The sequence below is a fragment of the Rattus rattus genome, chromosome 1 (genome assembly GCF_011064425.1).
Source record: "Rattus rattus isolate New Zealand chromosome 1, Rrattus_CSIRO_v1, whole genome shotgun sequence".
NCBI lineage: Eukaryota > Metazoa > Chordata > Mammalia > Rodentia > Muridae > Rattus > Rattus rattus.
In genome coordinates this window covers 199,360,575-199,379,821 of record NC_046154.1, presented here as the reverse complement: position 1 = coordinate 199,379,821, position 19,247 = coordinate 199,360,575, and positions in this window count along the sequence as shown.

Sequence of the window (19,247 nt, the reverse complement as noted above, 5' to 3'; positions counted from 1 at the left end):
GGCGGGGCGCGCCATCACATGACGGACGGCCGTAGGCGGGGCCTGGGGAGTGGCGGGGAGTCCGGGAGCTGGGCGGCTGGGCTGAGCTAGGACCGCGCGGAGCCTGGCCGTGCGTCTGGTCAGGCCTACCCCGATGCTGGAGGAAGCTCGACAGCGAACTGGAGATGAAGTCAGGAGGCAGTCGGCTCATCTGCTCTCCAGAGAGAAGCGACGCACGTGCTGCGTGCATAAGATCAGCTGCTGGTTAAAGTCCGGGCGGGTCCTGGGGTTAATGGACAGCTCTTACTGCTTACTTTGACTTTTCACCGATCAAGATGAGGTTCTCATTTGGCCCAGCTGGTGTTATTCTACTTCCCTCGGCTGGCATGTAATTTCAAACAATTTAGGAACGTCTTAACTTTACACTAGGAGCTATTGGCCAACGTTTCAAATTTTAATTACACTTTAATTTACATTGTGTGTGTGTATATATATGTATGTATGTGTGTGTTTTCCGCGTACATTCCGCGGCACGTGTGTGGAGGTCAGAGGGCATCTTGCTGGAGTCAGCTCTTTCTGTGGAGTGAGTCCAGGGATCTAACTCAGGCCCTCAGGCTTGACCCCAGGTGCCTCGGCGTGCAGAGCGATCCTGTTGAGTTTTTGCAAACCTTCTTGGAAGCTGTTAGAATATTCACGACCAATAGCAACACATCCATTGTTGAATAAAGCCTCAAATAAATATTTTAAGTTAACTGAAAAGTTAAATTGCTGTTAGGGATTCCTGTGAGGTCAATGAGCTATATACCAAATAAGTACTGTTCTGTACAGAAAAAAAAATAAGTCACAGCCATTTGCCACTTGGTTATGTGTTGGACTTATACCTTTCTGATTTTTTAAAAAGATTTATCGGTATGAGTGTTTGTCTGCATTTATGTACGTTACTATGCCTGCCTCGTTCCTGGGGAAGTCAAAGAGCGCATCTGACCCTTGGGACTGGAGTTACAGATGGTCATGAGGCCCCGCGTGGGTTGCTGGGAGTTGACATGGGCCCTCTGTAAGAGTAACATGTGTTCTTAACCACTGAGCCATCTGTCAGACAGCTGGGCACAATATCTTTTAGGTATATTTTTCTTATTTTTTATATCTAAAATAAAGCAGATATTTTGTAATAATATACATATATACACAAGTAATATACAATAAAAATTTATAGGATCTCTGTGACTTAGGAAACACAACGATGTAGTCCACCACTCACAGAACAGGATTTAGGGAAAGAAGAAATAATATTTTAAAGAAATCATAGCTAGATTTGGAGAAAATAAGATCCAAGAAACTCAACCTCATGCAGAAAAATCAGAGACAGTTTTCCCCCAGTCATGATGGCAAATACCTATAATTCCAGCCCTTGGGAAGCTGGGGGAAGAGGATTACACATTTGAGGCTAACCTGGGCTAAGGCTATAAGAACCTGTCTGTGATGGTTTGTCTATGCCTGGCCTAGAGAGTGGCACTATTTTAATTAATTAATTAGTTAAAGACCCATAAATAGACTTGTCATAGTAAAAAAAAAATATGTTGAAAGACAAAGGAGGGAAAGCAGCAAGAGGAACATGCTCACCCATTACAAAAGACTCCAAGAAAACCAGCAGATGCCTCAGTGCAAGCCCCCTCAGCCGCTGCAAGGCCCAGCTTTTGCAATATGGCGTTGAGCATGGGAGTTGAGCTGTAGCTCATGTCAGACTTCTCATCAGTTGCCATGCTGAAAACTACTCTGGGTCTAGTGTTGCTCAGATGTGATCCTTGGGAAGTTCATTCCTCTCGGTGAGGTTCAGTCAGATTATCCATATATGCTTTCAGTGATCTGGATTAAAAAATGTAGAGTATTTCTTTAAATACAGTTTTACTCAAAAGCTAGATGTCGGGCTGGAGAGATGCAGGCTCAGTGGTTAAGCACACCATCTGCTCTTGCAGGGGACTGCACACAAACTGCCTCTAACTGCTGTTCCAGGGATTCTGGCATGGCCTCCTGGCCTCTTCAGATACCCACGTTGTGTGTGTGTGTGTATACTCAGAGAGGTATACGTATAAATACACATAATAAAAACAACTCATTTCTAAAGGTTAATAACAGAAATTAATGAAACAATAGAAAAATCAGGGGAAAATGAAAGGATCAAGAGCAATTTCTTGGGCAGATAAACGAAACAGACAGGCTGCTGCATGCCCGGCACATCCCTGCCCGAGGAGGCGGGCTGGCCCCAGCAGAAAGGATCCTGGGTGTGATTATTATCTCTCATGATCTCAGTCAGCAGGTGACTGCAGGAACTCTGTTCCATGGAGTATCTCTGCTAGGGGAGATAAAGACATGCTCAGCTAATCACAAGGTTGATTTGGCAAGTAACTTCTTATCTACCTCAATCATGAAAGGGATTCCAAAACAGTTTCTATTTGTGAGGATGTCACAGCCAAAGTTATTCAGTTTGCTTTCAAGGTGATGTGAAGGATCCCAGCTGTAAGAGCGTGCCACTGTGTGTCATAATACAGTTCAACCAGACGTAAGCTTTTGTGCGTCCTATGGAACATCTAACTACCAATTATCCTGATGACTTTGTGCTGGTCATTCTGGCCAAACAAGAAAGACTAGTGTGACGGTGTTATATGCTCCAGGAAGTGGGAAGCGGACCCTATGAAATACAGGGATTAACACATCACCAAAGTTGTTAGAAGTCCCAAAGTATCCCAGGTTCTACTGAAAGGTAAAAGTTTTAAGGTTGCCTCCCCCCCAGACAAAGGTTCAGAAAGAAAACCGGTTAGGCCCTAGAATTGTATGTTCCAGGAAGCCCCTCCTAGGGCTATAGAATAGGTAATTACATCTGCTGGTTCAAGCAGCTTCTCTCAGGAGCTAGCGGACCATAAAGTTAAACAATCTTGAGAAACAGGGAGTTTCTCCTTGTGATTTTTCACTGGTATTCTTGTGATTTTCCAATGACACCACCCCTGCCCCCTTGGGTTGTGGCTTCTTCCTTTAAATACCCTTTCTCCCAGCCTCTTGGGGTCGAACTCCACTGCCCCTGCGTGGGATACGAGTCTCGACCCCAGTGCACTGGTTCCCGTTAATAAACCTCATGTGATTACAAGGACGGTCTCATGTGAGTTCTTGGGGGGTCGTGTCATCCTGAGACTTGAGCGAGGGTCTCCCTGCTCCGGGGGTCTTTCACTACCTTCAGATGAAAAACCAAGTGGCTGCATCTTGAATTCCTTACATCGGAGGCTCACGATGCCTGGTAGAAACTTTAAATCATAGCCTTGAGCCAGGCTGGCAGCTGTGGTGGTGCACACCTCTAATCCCAGCATTCCAGAATGCAGGCAGATCTACAGAGGGAGCTCTGGGACAGCCAGGGCTATACAGAGAAACCTTGTCTGGAAAAACCAAACAACTAAAAAAATAAATAAATCACAGTCTCAAAATTTTCTACACCTAGGAATATAGCTGTAGCCAGGAAGACTGTCAGCTCTGAGTGAGGGTTGGCTGGAGGAGAAAAGCATGTGGTGCCAGGCAAGGCTGGCTACATACTCTGTAGGCTGACGTGAAGAAGCAAAACATAGGGCCCATTTTGAAAAAAAAAAAATCAGTGGGAAAATGCTAACTGTACTGTTGTGGTAAAAATTAAAAGATCGTTTGCTATCAGTTCCTGAACTGGATCCACTCTCTGGCTGCTACTCTGATTCGGTCTGTAAACCGCCCTCTTCCAGGTGGTTTTAGCCACCCGCTCCTCAAGGTCCTCTAGGCGGTAGTTACCACGACACACGCACACACACACACACACACACACACACACACACACACACACACACACACACACACACACACATCACATATCTCATTCTGTAGGCTCTGTGTGTTCTCACTCTGTGCTGGCAACAGAACCAGATCCGCACGCTCCCACTGCCTCTCAGCCATTTCTTTTACACACAGTCCTCTTTAGCCCAGTAAATCAAAGTCCCAGAAACTTGTAATGTAGCAACTAGATTTATATGTTAAATTCTCTTTTTTTTAATTTTATTTTTTATTACAGTACACTGTAGCTGTCTTCAGACACACCAGAAGAGGGCGTCAGATCTCATTACAGATGGTTGTGAGCCACCATGTGGTTGCTGGGAGTTGAACTCAGGTCCTCTGGAAGAGCAGTCAGTGCTCTTAACCGCTGAGCCATCTCTCCAGCCCCTATGTTAAATTCTCAATCCATAATTCATCCACACAATAAATTCACTGCCAGTTGATAAAGATATAAACCGCCCACCTAGACAAGATAAAATCAATCTAGTTCACCTAAATCTGAGCCATCCTCCTCCATAGACTCCATTTGATCTCCTCCTTCCTCCTCTCTCCCGCCTCACAAAAACTTTGTCCCTGCCCCACTCTCTACTGTCCAATCATGTGTCACCTTGACATCAACCTACGCTGTACTAAAACATAAATCTAGTCTAGGGCTCAGGGAGGTTGAGGCAGGACCGTGGTGTAAAGTCAGCCTGAAATCCTACTGCAGAAAGAAAGCAAGATAAACCTCATAAAGCTTTTTGCATTTTTAAAGATTTATTTCTATATTATGTATATGAGTGCTCTCTCTGCATATAGATGCTTGCATGCCAGACAGGATCTCATTACAGATGGTTGTGAGCCGCCATGTGGTTACTGGGAATTGAACTCAGGACCTCTGGAAGAGCAGTCAGTACCCTTAACCACTGAGCCATCGCTCTGGCCCAAAGCTTTTTATTTTAAAAATATCTTATTGCTTACAAAGTATAACAAGGTTGGAGGCATGGCTTAGCATTTAAAAGCTGTCACTGCGCTTTAACAGAGGGCCGGAGTTTGCTGTAATACAGTGTGGCTTACAAGAACCAGTGATGCCAGCTTCAGGGAATCCAATGCCTCTGGCTTGCAGGGGCGCTTTTGCTCATGAGCACACATCTATCCTCATTTAGATTTTTAGAAAATAGATCTTTAAAAAGCAATAGGTGTTATAATGGTGTTATAATAAACACTTAGGGTATTATGATTTTATATACTAGAACTAATAATGAGACTTTATAGATATGGTACTCTATAAAGACTCTATGGTCTAAATCTTGTGACTCTAAGATTTCTCTGCAGATTCATTTCTCACCGGCCACCACATCTTTCTTGCAAATTCATCTTCAGTTCTTGATGCAATAGAAAGCAATCCTAGTCACTCCTGGAAAATGCAAATAATTTCTGAACTTTGACAAGTCTCTGCCTGGAGCTGACGAGAGCATTTTGTAGGCTTTTTAATAATGGAATACACATCTGACAGAACTTCAAGATGCAGATTTTTGTATACACCATGTTGACAATGCCTGTAGGAAGGTTTTCTGAAAACCGCTTAACATTTATTACAGATCAGTTCTACGTATGTCCGAATTTAATTTCAAGTACTTTATTATCATTTTATAATTGTAAAACTATAACTGGTGTGAGGAGCTCATTGTAATGAGCTGGAGAGAATTGGGGGTTGAGAACACACATCACTGCTCTTCTACAGGACCTGGGGTAGATTCCCAACACCCACATAGAGGCTCACGCCTTCTAGAACTCCTCTTCTAGTGGTTCCAATGCCCACTAACCACCTTGACAAGCACCAGGCACATACAAGGTGTGTATACATACATGCAGAAAATTTGAGTTTAGCCTGGTTGACACAGAAAGTTCCAGGTAAGCCTGGATTATGTAGAGAAACTGTTTCAAAAAAAATAAACAAAAATATTTGTGCAAATGCTGCAGAGAGAGGCAGAGGAGAGCAGGCTTTTAGCATGGCCTTTCCCTACTCCTGCCGTCTCCAGCCCTGAGTGTGGGTATGGCTACAGTAAATTCAGTCTCTTATCCCCATCCTGCTGACACTGTTGCTACCACCATCTGGAGAGTCCAGGGCCAGCCAAGCCCAGGCTACAGAGTGAGATAGGAGGGGGTAGGTGGAAGAGGGGAGTGCAAGCTCCCTATATACAGAGCCCTGAGAGACTCTAGGTCACAAGGCACCAAGTGACTAAACTTTCTGAACACACACACACACACACACACACACACACACACACACACACACACACGCTGGGGACAGCATACCATGACAAGGACTGCCTGCAGCAGGCTGGCCCCAGACAACTGTTATATAGATTTCATTTGTGCATGACTGCCTTTCATTTGGCTTTGGTGTTCATAATTATTCTATTTTATTTGGCTTTCCTATTTCTCCTTCTGCTTTGGTGAGTTCTGTGAAACTAGATGTTCCTTGATGTAAGGATTCTTTTTTTTTCCTTTTCTTTTCTTTTCTTTTCTTTTCTTTGGAGCTGGGGACCGAACCCAGGGCCTTGAGCTTGCTAGGCAAGCGCTCTACCACTGAGCTAAATCCCCAACCCCTGATGTAAGGATTCTTAAACAATTAGAAATGAGGCAAAGGGCACAGCACAGCACAGTCCCAATGGCCCAGGTGCATGCTGTGTGTTCTCCCTTGGAGACAATGTAACAGCTGCACAATGGTAGTTTCCGATTAATGCTTGACTTGCAAAGAAATTTTGAAAAAAAATTATCAGAAAATGAAATAGACCCAACATTGGGACCCTGAGAAAGGGAAAAAAGCTATTGAAGTTATGAAATAAGTTTTGCACAACATTTGAGAGTAATTCTTGGTCTCCTTTGGATATGTATGTATAAGAAAGTATAGAATGCATAAAATTATATACTAGTAAAACTAAGTCAAAACACTGGGACTCTGAGAAGAGCCATTGTGTGCAATGTGCAGAAGCAGGAAGCTATCGGAACTACTGAGTTAAGGGTTAACTTGATTCTTTCTGGCCACTGCCTGGCAGCTTTGCCCATGTCATTTATCATTAGAGCTTCACAGAAAAATGTAAGTAGCTGACCTCGGAGCTTTGAGTTCTGAAGTATAATAAGTCAAAAGTTAAAGTTTAAATAATGATAAGTTTGCAATTATTATTATTTTGGCCAGAGATCTGGGTGTAGGGGACGCGTGAAACTTTGGGGAATAATTGTAATGATTCTTTGTGGGATGTGGTTATTCTTTTGGATTTGACTTGGCAATGACTATACAATGTCTTTTTGTCTTCCTGCTTTTGGAGTATCAATAAGAGACTGGGGCAAGAAAAAGGAGAGTGAGGTGTGCATAAGATGTGCACGAGGTGAGTGTGGAGTGAGTGAAGAGAATGTGAGAGAAAGTGTGAGGCAGGAGTTCGAGAAAAGAAAAGCACACAGGAGAAAAGCAGAGTGTGCAGAAGAATTCAGAGTGTGTGTAGCCTCAAGCTGTAAGCCAGAGAGAGAGAGAGAGAGAGAGAGAGAGAGAGAGAGAGAGAGAGAGAGAGAGAGAAAACAACTTTAAGCCTTGAAAAATTGCCTGTCAGTTTGTACTTGAAAAGCAGTCTGTACCTGTTTAATATATGCCTTCCAGGTATCCCTGCTTCCGTTGAGAACTCTGGTCCTGTGTTGAGGCTGGACCCCCAACGTGTGTGTGTGTGTGTGTGTGTGTGTGTGTGTGTGTGTGTCACACACATATGTTATATTAGAATGACTTGTAGGCTGTGTGGTTCAGCTAGTCCAACAATGGCTGCCTGTGCAAGGAAGGTACAAGAAAACCTTTGACCTAAGAAGAAACACAGAGACTAAGAAGGAGCAGAGACTGAGGGAATTGATTGGCCCAACTTTAGACTCGTCAATGGGCAAGCACCAATCCCTGACAATATTAATGATACTCTGTTATGCTCGCAAACAGGGACCTAGTACCCAGTGTAACTGTCCTCTGAGAGACTCCCCCAAGCAGCTGACTGAAGCAGATGCAGAGACCCACAAACAAAGATTGGACAGAGCTCAGGACTCTTGTGGAAGAGTTGGGGAAGGATCAAGGGACCCACAGGGAATAGAAACTCCGCAGGAAGACCAACAGAGCCGACTAACCTAGACCCTTGGAGGCTCCCAGAGACTGAACTACCATCCAAAGAGCATACACGGGCTGGACCTACGCCCCCTGGCACAGATGTGCAGCTTGGTCTTCATTCAGGTCCCCCAACAACTGGAGTTGGGGCTGTCCCTGATTCTGTTGCCTGCCTATGGATCCTGTTCTCCTAACTGGACCGTCATGTCTGGCCTCAGTGGGAAAGGATGTGCCTGGACCTGTAGTGATTTGGTGTGCCAGGGTGAGTTGGTATCTGGGGGTGGAGCTCCCCCTTTTCAGAAAGGAAGGAGAGGGGGAGGGAGGAACTTTGAGGGGGGCTGCTAGCAGGGGGAGCTTCAATCAGGATGTAAAGTGAATAAATAAATTAGTGGAAAGAGAGAAAAAGAATGCAGTAGTTGTTTGTTCTACAAGGCTCGAGGTCTCAGCCGGCCAGCACTATACGTTTGGATATGAAGAAGTAGCTCTAACGCCAGTGAAGGAATGGACTTGCTAGAGAGGTGAGAGCAAGCAGGCAAAGAACCAAGTTTCCTTCTTCTATGTCCTTTATATGGGCATTCAGCAGAAAACATGGCCCAGATTATAAAACCCTTTGCTAAAGACCTGGATTAAAGGTGTGTCAAAGACCCAGATTATAAGTGGATCTTCCCACGTCAAATGATTTAATTAAGCAAAAGTTCCTCACAGCTGTGCCCAGTCATTTTTTGGGTTTTCATTCATTCCAGATGTGGTTGATGACCAAGGCAGCCACCACAGAGGGTAAACAGTACAGAAGCAGGACCAGAGGACACAGACAGGTGCCACCTCTCTGCCCACCAAATCCCCCCCATCAGACTTGTTGATCCAGAACCTTACAGCACAAGTATACATACCAAAGGCCTACCACACCAGGACCATTGAGGTTAGGCCCCCTCCCAATACCTACTTCAATAGGAACATCCATGAATCAAAGCCATCTAGATGGCTAAAGGTCCTTGAAAGAATTCAGTCAACAAAAACCAGGACAATAGAACACCTTCAGAGCATAGCTACCCCACTACAGCAAGCCACTGGGTATCCTAACACAGCCAAAGCACAAGAAAATGACCTTAAATCCAATCTTATAAAGATGATAGAGGCCTTTGAAAAGGAAATGAATAAACTCCTCAAAATATACAGGAAAATAAACCAGACAGGTGAAGGAAATGAACAAAACTGTGCAAGACCTGAAAGTGGAAATAAAAGCAATAAAGCAATAAAATAGAAGCAATAAAGAAAACACAAAAATGAGGGAATCCTGGACATGGAAAACCTAGGGAGGAGAACAGGAACAGCAGATACAAGCATCACCAATAGATACAGGAGATGGAAGAGAGAGAATCTCAGGCGTAGAAGATACAATAGAAGAAATTGATACATTGTCCAAAGACAACATTAAATCTAGAAAAGTTCCTGACAAAAAACATCCAGGAAATCTGGGACACTATGAAAAGATCAAACCTAAGAACAATAGGAAGAGAAGAATATTCCCAGTTCAAAGGTCCAAAAAATATTTTTAACAATATCATAGAAGAAAATTTCCCTAACCTAAAGAAAGAGACACCTATAAATATACAAGAAGCTTACAGAACACCAACTAGACTGGACCAGAAAAAAATCCTCGGAGTTGGGGATTTGGTTCAGTGGTAGAGCGCTTACCTAGGAAGCGCAAGGTCCTGGGTTCGGTCCCCAGCCCCAGAAAAAAAAAAAAGAAAGAAAAAAAATCCTCTGGACACAAATAACAAAACATAAAATCAACAGAACAAGGAAAGAATATTGAAAGCAGTAAGGAAAAAAGGCCAGATAACATACGAAGGCAGACCTATCAGAATAACACCTGACTTCTCCACAGAAAGTCTAAGAACTTGAAGGACCTGGACAGATATCCTGCAACCTCTAAAAACCACAAGTGCCAACCTAGACTACTATACCCAGCAAAACCATCAATCACCATGCATGGAGAAAACAAGATATTTCAAGACAAATCCTAATTTAAAAAATATCTATCCACAAATCCAGCCCTATAGTAAATACTAAAAGGAAAACTCCAATCCAAGGAAGATAATTATATCCAAGAAAACACAGGAAATAAGTAATTTGATACCAGCAAAAACAAGGGAAGCACACACGTGCATGTACAAACACACACACACACACACACACACACACACACACACACAAACAAATACAACCAACATCAAAATAACAGAAATTAGCCATCACTGCTCATTAGTATCTCTCAACATCAATGGACACAATTCCACAATAAAAAGACACAGACTAATAGAATGGATGGAAATAGGATCCATCGTTCTGCTGAATACAGGAAACACACCTCAGCATTAAAGATGGACATTACTTCAGAGTAAAGAGCTGGGAAAAGTTTTCCAAGCAAATGGACCTAGGAAGAAAGCTGGAGTAGCCATTCTAATATCTAACAAAATAGACTTTCAATCAAGAATTATTAAAGAGACACTTCATACTCTCAAAGGAAAAAAATCTATCAAGATAATATCTCAATTTTGAACATCTATATCTCAATATTGAACATCTATACCTCAAACACAAGGGCATCCACATTTGTAAAAGAAACATTGTTGGGGGTTGGGGATTTGGCTCAGTGGTAGCACAAGCACAAGCACACTGAGCTAAATCCCCAACCCCATGTAGTCAGTCTTAAATCATGCATCAACAGATAAAAGAAAATTGAAATAACATATTGTATCCTATCAGATCACCATAAATTAAAGCTGGAGTTCAACAATAACAGAAACACCAAAAAGCCTACACATGCATGGAAACTGAACAATTCTACTCAATGATCTTGGGGCTGGGGAAGAGATAGAGAAATAAATCAAAGACTTTCTTGAATTCAATGAAAATGAAGACACAACATACCCAAATTTGTCACACACAATGAAAGCAGTGCTAGGAGAAAAGTTCATAGCACTAAGTGCCTACATAAAGAAATTAAAAAGATTTCAAACCAGCAACTTAACAGCACACCCGCAAGCTCTAGAAAAAAAGAAGTAAGCATAACAAAAAGGAGAAGGTAGAAAACAACCAAAATTAGGGCTAAAATGTAGAAACAAAGGAAACAATGCACAGAATCAATGAAATCAAGAGCTACTTCTTTGAGAAAATCAACAAGATAGACAAAACCCTGGACAAACTAACTAAAACACAGAGAGATAGTATGAAAATAAAATCAGAAATGAAAAAGGAGACATAACAGGCAATGAGGGAATGCAAAGAATCACTAGGTCTTTCTTCAAAAGTCTGTACTCCACAAAACTGGAAAATCTTAACTAAATGGATAATTTTCTAGACACATACCACTTACCAAAGTTAAATCAAGGTCAGGTAAACTATTTAGACAGATTTATAATCCCTAAGGACATAGAACCAGTCTTTAAAAGTCTTTGAACCAAAAAAAAAAAAATCCCAGGGCCAGATGGTTTTAGTGTAGAATTCTATCAGACTTTCAAAGAAGAGCTAACACCAATACTCCTCAAACTATTCCACAAAATAGAAACAGAAGAGACATTTTATGAAGCCACAGTCACCTTAAAGCACATAAAAACTCAACAAGGAAAGAGAATTTCAGACCAATTTCTCTTGTCAACATTGATGCGAAAAAATTACTCAATAATATACTTGGAAATTGAAATCCAGGGACACATCAAAGACATCATCCACCATGATCAACTAGGTTTCATCCTAGGAATGCAGGCATGGTTCAATACAAAAATCCATCAATGTAATCCACCATATAAGCAAACTGAAAGAAAAAAAAATCACATGATCACTACATTAGATGCTGAAAAAGCCTTTGATAAGATCCAACACCCTTTCATTTTAAAAGTCTTGGAGAGATCATGGACATAGTCACATACCTAAACACAATAAAGGCAATATATGGTAAGCCAATTGCCAACATCAGTTTAAATGGAGAGAGACAAAGCAATTCTACTAAAATCAGGACATGACAGGCTGCCCACTCTCTCCCTATCTATTCGATATAGTACTTGAAGTTTTAGTCAGAGCAATTAGACAACTAAAGGAGATCAAGGGGATACAGATTGAAAAGGAAGAAGTCAAAGTATTGCTATTGGTGGATGATATGATAGTTTGTATATATAAGTTACTCCAAAAATTTTACCAGAAAACTCTAACCACTAAACACCTTCAGCAAAGTGGCTGGATACAAAATCAACAACAACAACAAAACAAACCAGTAGGGAAACAACACTCTTTAGGATAGCCACAAATAATAACTTGGTGTAACTCTAACCAAGCAAGGGGAAATAGCTATATGACAAGAACTTCAAGTCTCTGAAGAAAGAAATTGAAGAAGATATCAGAAGATGGAAAGATCTCCCATGCTCATGGATTGGCAGGATTGACATAGTGAAAATGGCTATCTTACACAAAGGGAATTTACAGATTCAATTCCCATCAGAACTTGCAACACAATCCTTTACAGTCCTTGACAGAGCAATCCTCAACTTCATATGGAAACACAAAAATCCCCAGAGAGCTAAAACAACCCTGAACAATAAAAGAACTTCTGTAGGTATCACCATCCCTGACCTCAAGCTGTACTACAGAGTAATAGTAATAAAAACTGCATGGTACTGATATAGGAACAGACATATTGATCAATGTAATCAAATTTAAGACCCTGAAACATACCCACATACCTATGGACACTTGAGTTTTGACAAAGAAGCCAAAATCATACAAAGGAAAAAATGAAAGCATCTTCAACAAATCGTGCTGGTCTAATTGGATGTCAGCATGTAGAAGAAAGCAAATAGATTCATATTTATCACCTACCCGAAACTCAAGTCCAAGTGGATCAAAGAACTTGATGTAAAACTGGAGGACAGAGATCAAAGAACTTGATGTAAAACTGGAGGACAGGATCAAAGAACTTGATGTAAAATTTAGTAGGGCAGAGAGTGGGGATAGCCTTGAACTCCCTGGTACAGGAGACAACTTCCTGAATGGAACACTAATGGCTCAGACTCTCGGATCACCAATTAATAAAGGGGACCTCATGGAACTGCAAAGCTTCTGTAAGGCAAAGGACATTAACAATAGGACAAAACGACAGCCTACAGAATGGGAAAGGGTCTTCACCATCCACATATATGACAGAGAGCTAATATCCAAAATAAATAAAGAACTCAGGAAATTAGAGACCAACAAGCCAAATAATTCCAATTTAAAAATGTGTTTCAGGGGTTGGGGATTTAGCTCAGTGGTAGAGCGCTTGCCTAGCAAGTGCAAGGCCCTGGGTTCGGTCCTCAGCTCCGAAAAAAAAAACAACCAAAAACAAACAAACAAACAAACAAACAAACAAACAAAACAAAAAACAAAAATGTGTTTCAGAGCTAAACAGAATTCTCAAGAGAGGAATCTTGAATGACCAAGAAACACTAGTAATGTTCAACATCCTTAGTCATGAAGGAAATGCAAATCAAAACAACGCTGAGATTCTACCTCACACCCATCTGAATGGCTAAGGTCAAAAACTCAAAGGACGGCACATGCTAGCAATGTTGTGGAGCAAGGAGAACACTCCTCCATTGCTGGTGGGAGTGCGAACTTTTACAACCACTTTGGAAATCAATTTGGCAATTCTCAGAAAACTGGGAATAGTTCTACCTCATGATCCAGCTATTCCACTCCTGGGCATATGCCCCAAAGATGCCCCACTGTACCACAGGGACACCTTGCTCTACTACACTCATAGCAGCTTAATTTGCAATAGCCAGAAACTGGAAACAAGTTAGATGTCCCTCAACTGAAGAATGGATAAAGAAAGTGTGGTACATCCATACAATAAGACTACTCAGCCATTAAAAACAAAGACAGCATGAATTTTGCAGATGAATGGATGCAACTTGAGAATATCATCCTGAGTGAGGCAACCCAACCCCCAAAGGACATGCACAGTATGTTCTCACTGAAAACTGGATATTAGTCATAAAATACAAGGCACCCACACTCCACTCCACAGACCCAAAGACACTAAACTAGAGGGAAGGTCCAAGCGAGGATGCTTGAATCTCACTTAGAAGGGGAAATAAAATAGTCATAGGAGGCAGATGGGGGCAGACCTGGGTGGGAGAGGGGATGGGGGGGTTCAGATCATGAGTTGGGAGAGACGGGAGAGAGGGCTAGAGGTTCAGGAGAATGAATACAATTCTGCAGCTAGCAGGATTGGGGTATGGGGGGGCATCTTGAGGACATGCCAGAGACCTGGGAGGGTAAAGGATCCCCAGGAAACAATGGGGGTGACCTTACCTGAGACTCACAGCAGTGGGGATATGGGACCTGAAGAAGCTACCTCCTGTAGCCAGACAGAAACACCATTGGAGCGATAGGGACACCAACCCACCCACAAAACTTTCCACCCCAAATTTATCCTGTCTACAAGAGATGTAGGGACAGGGGCTGGAGCAGAGACTAAGGGAATGGCCAACCAACGACTGGCCCAACTTGAGACCCATCCCATGGGCAAGCACCAATGCCTGGCGCTATTAATGATACTCTATTATGCTGGCAGACAGGGGCCTACATGACTGGGAGACTCCACCCAGCACTTGACTAAAACAGATGCAGAGACTCACAGCCAAAACCTTGCAAGGAGCCCAGGGAGTCTTATGGAAGGGTTGGAGGAAGAATTGAGGGCCCCGAAGGGGATAGCAACTCCACAGGAAGACCAACCGTCAACTAACCTAGACCCTTGGGGCTCTCAGTGACTGAACCACCAACCAAAGAGCATACACAGCCTGGACCTAAGCCCCCTGCACATTTTTAGCAGATGTACAGCTTGGTCTTCATACGGGTCCTCCAACAACTGGAGCAGGGGCTGTCCCTAAAGCTGCTGCCTGTCTATGGAATATACTCCCCTAACTGGGTAGCCATGTCTGGCCTCAGCGGGAGAAGATGTGCCTAGCCCTGCAGACACTTGATGTGCCAGGGCGGTGGAGGGGGTACCTGGGGGAAGGTGCTCCACCCTCTCAGAGGAGAGGAGGATGGAATATAGGGGGAGGGACTGTGTGAGGGGAGACTGGGAGGGGGGCAGCAATTGGGATGTAAAGTGAACAAATACATAAATAAAAACAAAACCAAAAAAACAAAAAAAACAGGTGTATAAATATTGATATATATATATACATACACACACACACATATATATATACACACACATATATATATAATGTATCCTGATCATATCCTCTTCCCTCAACATCCCTTTCCTCTACCCTCAACGCCTGCCCACCTTCTTTAATGTTCTCCTCTCTGTCCTCTCTCTCACCCACTGAGAGCAATTAGTGTTAGCTGTTGGTGGCTACTGTTGCTGTCCGTGACTGCAACAGCTTTGTGCAGAAGATGTCATGCCACAGCTTCCAGTTCTCTGGCTTTTGCACTCTTTCCTTTCCCTTGATGTTTCCCGAGCCTTGGCTGAGTGTGCGTGTTTGACACAGACGTCCCACTTAGGGCTGATGACTTGCAGGTTCTCAGCACTTTGTCGGGTTCTGAGTCTGCCTTCTGCTGTCTGCTGCAGAGAGGGACTTCCCTGGCCACGCTAGAGAGTAGTCCAGATGTATACGGTGAATTGCTGGCGTTGTGTTGCAAGATGATGTCAGATCTCTCTGGCTTTAGAAGGTTCCATGTGCTGCTATGTGTGGGAGGGGTGAGTTCTGCAGTGTGGAGAGGGAGGTTGTGAGCCCTTTCCTGGCAGTTCTCTGGACTCCACTGTGACCTCCTCTGGTCTTAGCATGTGTCAGGCCCCATTCTCCAAAAAAAGAGGCCTGTCATGCGCTTCTTGAAGTCTGTGCAAGATTTGATGTCTCTTTTAAAAGCACACCCCCCTTGTTATCATCATTCTAACCTTTTAGATTGAGAAATAAAAATCTTCCTCACGCATAGCAACTGAATAGAAAACGCAGATCGTATTATGTTCTGAGCATATGATTAATCTTTAAACAGCAAAATTAAAGGATGAAATTTAGTCCCCATAGGACAACCTATGTTGAGCAATGTTGTTTTGTGCTTCCCTCCTGACTTGGCCAAGGAGAAATTCTACAAGGAATTCTTCCTCAACAGTAATCACTGCTCAGGGCCAGATAATTAGAAAGTATAATTTCCAATACAGCCCTAACTTTCATCATACCAATTTATTCCTCATGTGAGTGTCTTAGTTAGGGCTTTCGTTGCTGTGAAGAGACATCGTGACCTAAGAGACGCTTAGAAGGACAATATTTGACTGAAGCTGGCTTACAGGTTCTGAGGTTCAGTCATTATCAGCATGGTAGGAAGCATGGCGGCGTCCAGGCAGGCCTGGTGCAGGAGAGGGAATTGAGAGTTCTATACCTTAATCCGAGAGCAGCCAGAAGGAGATTGTATCTTCCCCGCTAGGTGGAGCTTGAACAACACAGGACCTCAAAGGCCTCCCCCCCCCCAAGTCCAACAAGGCCACACCTTCTAATAGTGTCACTCCCTGTAGGCCAAGCATTCAAAAACTTGACTGTAGGGGTCAACAAACCACTACCTGTGAATTGGCACCATTCATATATATATGAATCATCATATATCAGTATCAATATATCATCACATATATGATATATGAAGGGGGTTAGATAAATAGCTCAGGGGTTAAGAGCACTGGCTGCTCTTCCAGAGGACCCTGGTTCAATTCCCAGTATCCACACGGCAGCTCACAACTGTCTATACCTCTAGTTCTGTGCTGCTTCTTTGTAGGCTCTTCTTTCTTCCACCCTTCTCCATCCCTTTCTTCTACCCTTTCAACTCCCTAACACTAGATAGGAGAGAGAAAAATATAGAGGGGAAAGGGACAACATTATCATCAGTCCTCTTCCTACTGATTAGGGGCATCAAGTTTCTTGGGCTTGGATTCTTAGATTATCCAATTTATTCTTGTTTTTTTGCATACAACTACTTAACAAACCATGGCCAAGAGCAATTAACAGCAACTGACCACAACCAACCACAACCAACCCAACCAACCCTCCCAAGGAGCCAACAACGACCCACTCCCACCTTTTGGGGTGTGTGTGTGGGGGAAGCTAACCCTTATATACCCTCCGGGAAGTTCCCAGAATTCTAAATATCACACAATCACAGAAACTATCTGCAGCTGACAAAACCATGCCTCTGCTAGAGCACGAGGCAAATCATAGTCGGCTGCTGGAGATAATCTGAAGCAGCCCCATATTCCACACCTGAGATTAAAAATGAAAACCTTATAATATTTCAGTTTTTTTTTTAAAGAAACCAAAATTCTCCCAACACCAGGGGATCTGAGAACTTCACCCAGACCTACCTGCAGGCAAAACACCAATGCACATAAAAAAGAAAATCAGAACGTTGTGAGTCTTGTTTAGGTGATTGTAAAGTGATGAATGTCTAGTTGGCTTTTATGCTGCTGTGATCAAACACCTCTCGGAAGCCACCTGGAAAGAAAAGGGTTTATTTCTCATACAGGTATAGTCCGTCATCCAGAAACCTAGGGCAGGAGCTCAAAGCAGGAGCCCGGAGGCAGGGAGTGAAGCAGAGACCTCAGAAGGATTCTGCCTACTAGTTCACCCCTTCTAACACGTGCCGACAACTTGACTCAGCTGTTCTTCATTTCCAGTTTGCTGGTTTCGCCTCTTCCAGTAACGGTGACAGTAGGAAATGACTTTGAAGTTTGATTCCTTTAGAAATATTGATGCTAACGATCAGTTGTTTTCTTGGTGTCTTTCTTCATTGTCCCCAGATCCCTTTGAATCTGATCCCACAGTTTCTGAGGGACATACCCTAAAAAGAGTGCTGAAGACGGTCCCTAGGGGAGGCAAACAAAGAGCAACCAGGGGGATTCACTCATACTGCAGGCAATAGGGAGAAAAAAAAATCTCTCTAAAAGAATCAATGTGGTAGGAGCTCATTCATCTCTTTCTTGTAGTCCATGAAAAGGGTGACATTTATTTATATTTGTGTGTGGGTCTCATGGTATACATATGGAGGTCAGAGGGCATCTTTTTATGATTGGGGGGGGTCTTTGCTTCTACTTTATGGGTACCAGGGATCAAACACAGGTTGTTGATGGCAAATGTGCCTTTACTTGCTGATCCAATTTGCCATATTTTGTATTTGTATTTACTGAAAAACTAAGTATTAAATATTGACTAGATTAATAATCACTTATTAACAAACACACATTCATTAATATCTTAATAATTAACATATTAATCAATCTACTTATTAATAATAAATAAAAATTAAATATTTAAAATAAATATTTTTAAAAGACAGAGTAGTCTTGAACTCAAGGCTACTCTCCTGCCTCGGGGCTCCCATTTTCTGAGATTACAGGTTTTGTCCACCCCCTCACTTCCATTCATTTTATCATTAAGCAGTGGCAGAAGATAATCAGTTATAAAATCACACAACACTGTTTTCAGAACAAGGTTTTAAAACTATTTTATCTGAGTCTAAATGCGCATCTTCTTCGTCTTCTTCTTGTTCATTTGTTTTGGTTTTTCAAGACAGGTTTTCCCTGTGTAACCGAGCCCTGGCTGTCCTGGAGACCAAGCTGGCCTCAAACTCACAGAGATCCTCCTGCCTCTGCTTTCTGAGTGCTGGTTGAGGTCCAAAGAGGGCATCAGATCCCTTAGAACTGGAGTTTCAAGGAGCTGTGATCTGCCTTGTATGGGTACTAGGAATGGAGCCTCTGTCTTCTGAAGGAGCAGCCAGTTCTCTAACTGCGCAGCCATTTCTCAGCCCCTCCAGTTATGTCCAAATCCTGTATGCTGAGGGCCTACAACGTTATAAAACTCGTGCTTTTATAACTCACATTAGGTTCAATTTCAAATTATTTTGGCGGTAGTGGTCAAGCACGTCAGGTTTGTAGTCACAGGGTAAGGCTGTGCCTCACCGTGTAAGAAGTGTAAATAAACAGGAAGCCTGCCACTGTTCTTTAGAAGTGCCTTAGATGTGCAGACAATTAACGGCTTTAGGCTGAGGGGAGTATTTGTACCTCATGAGAGGCAGACATTAAGAAAAGTTCAAGCTTCCTTCCTGGCAAGTCAGTTAACCGCTTTGCTTCAAGGCTCTCGCGGAAAATCGAGGACACCACAGGGTTTAACTGACATCCAATATGACACAAAGATATACGTAAGGTGAAGGTATCATGAGATCTGAAGTCCAGTGTAAAGACAAATCTCTGTGATTTGTCTAGAGAGTTGGCTCACCAGGC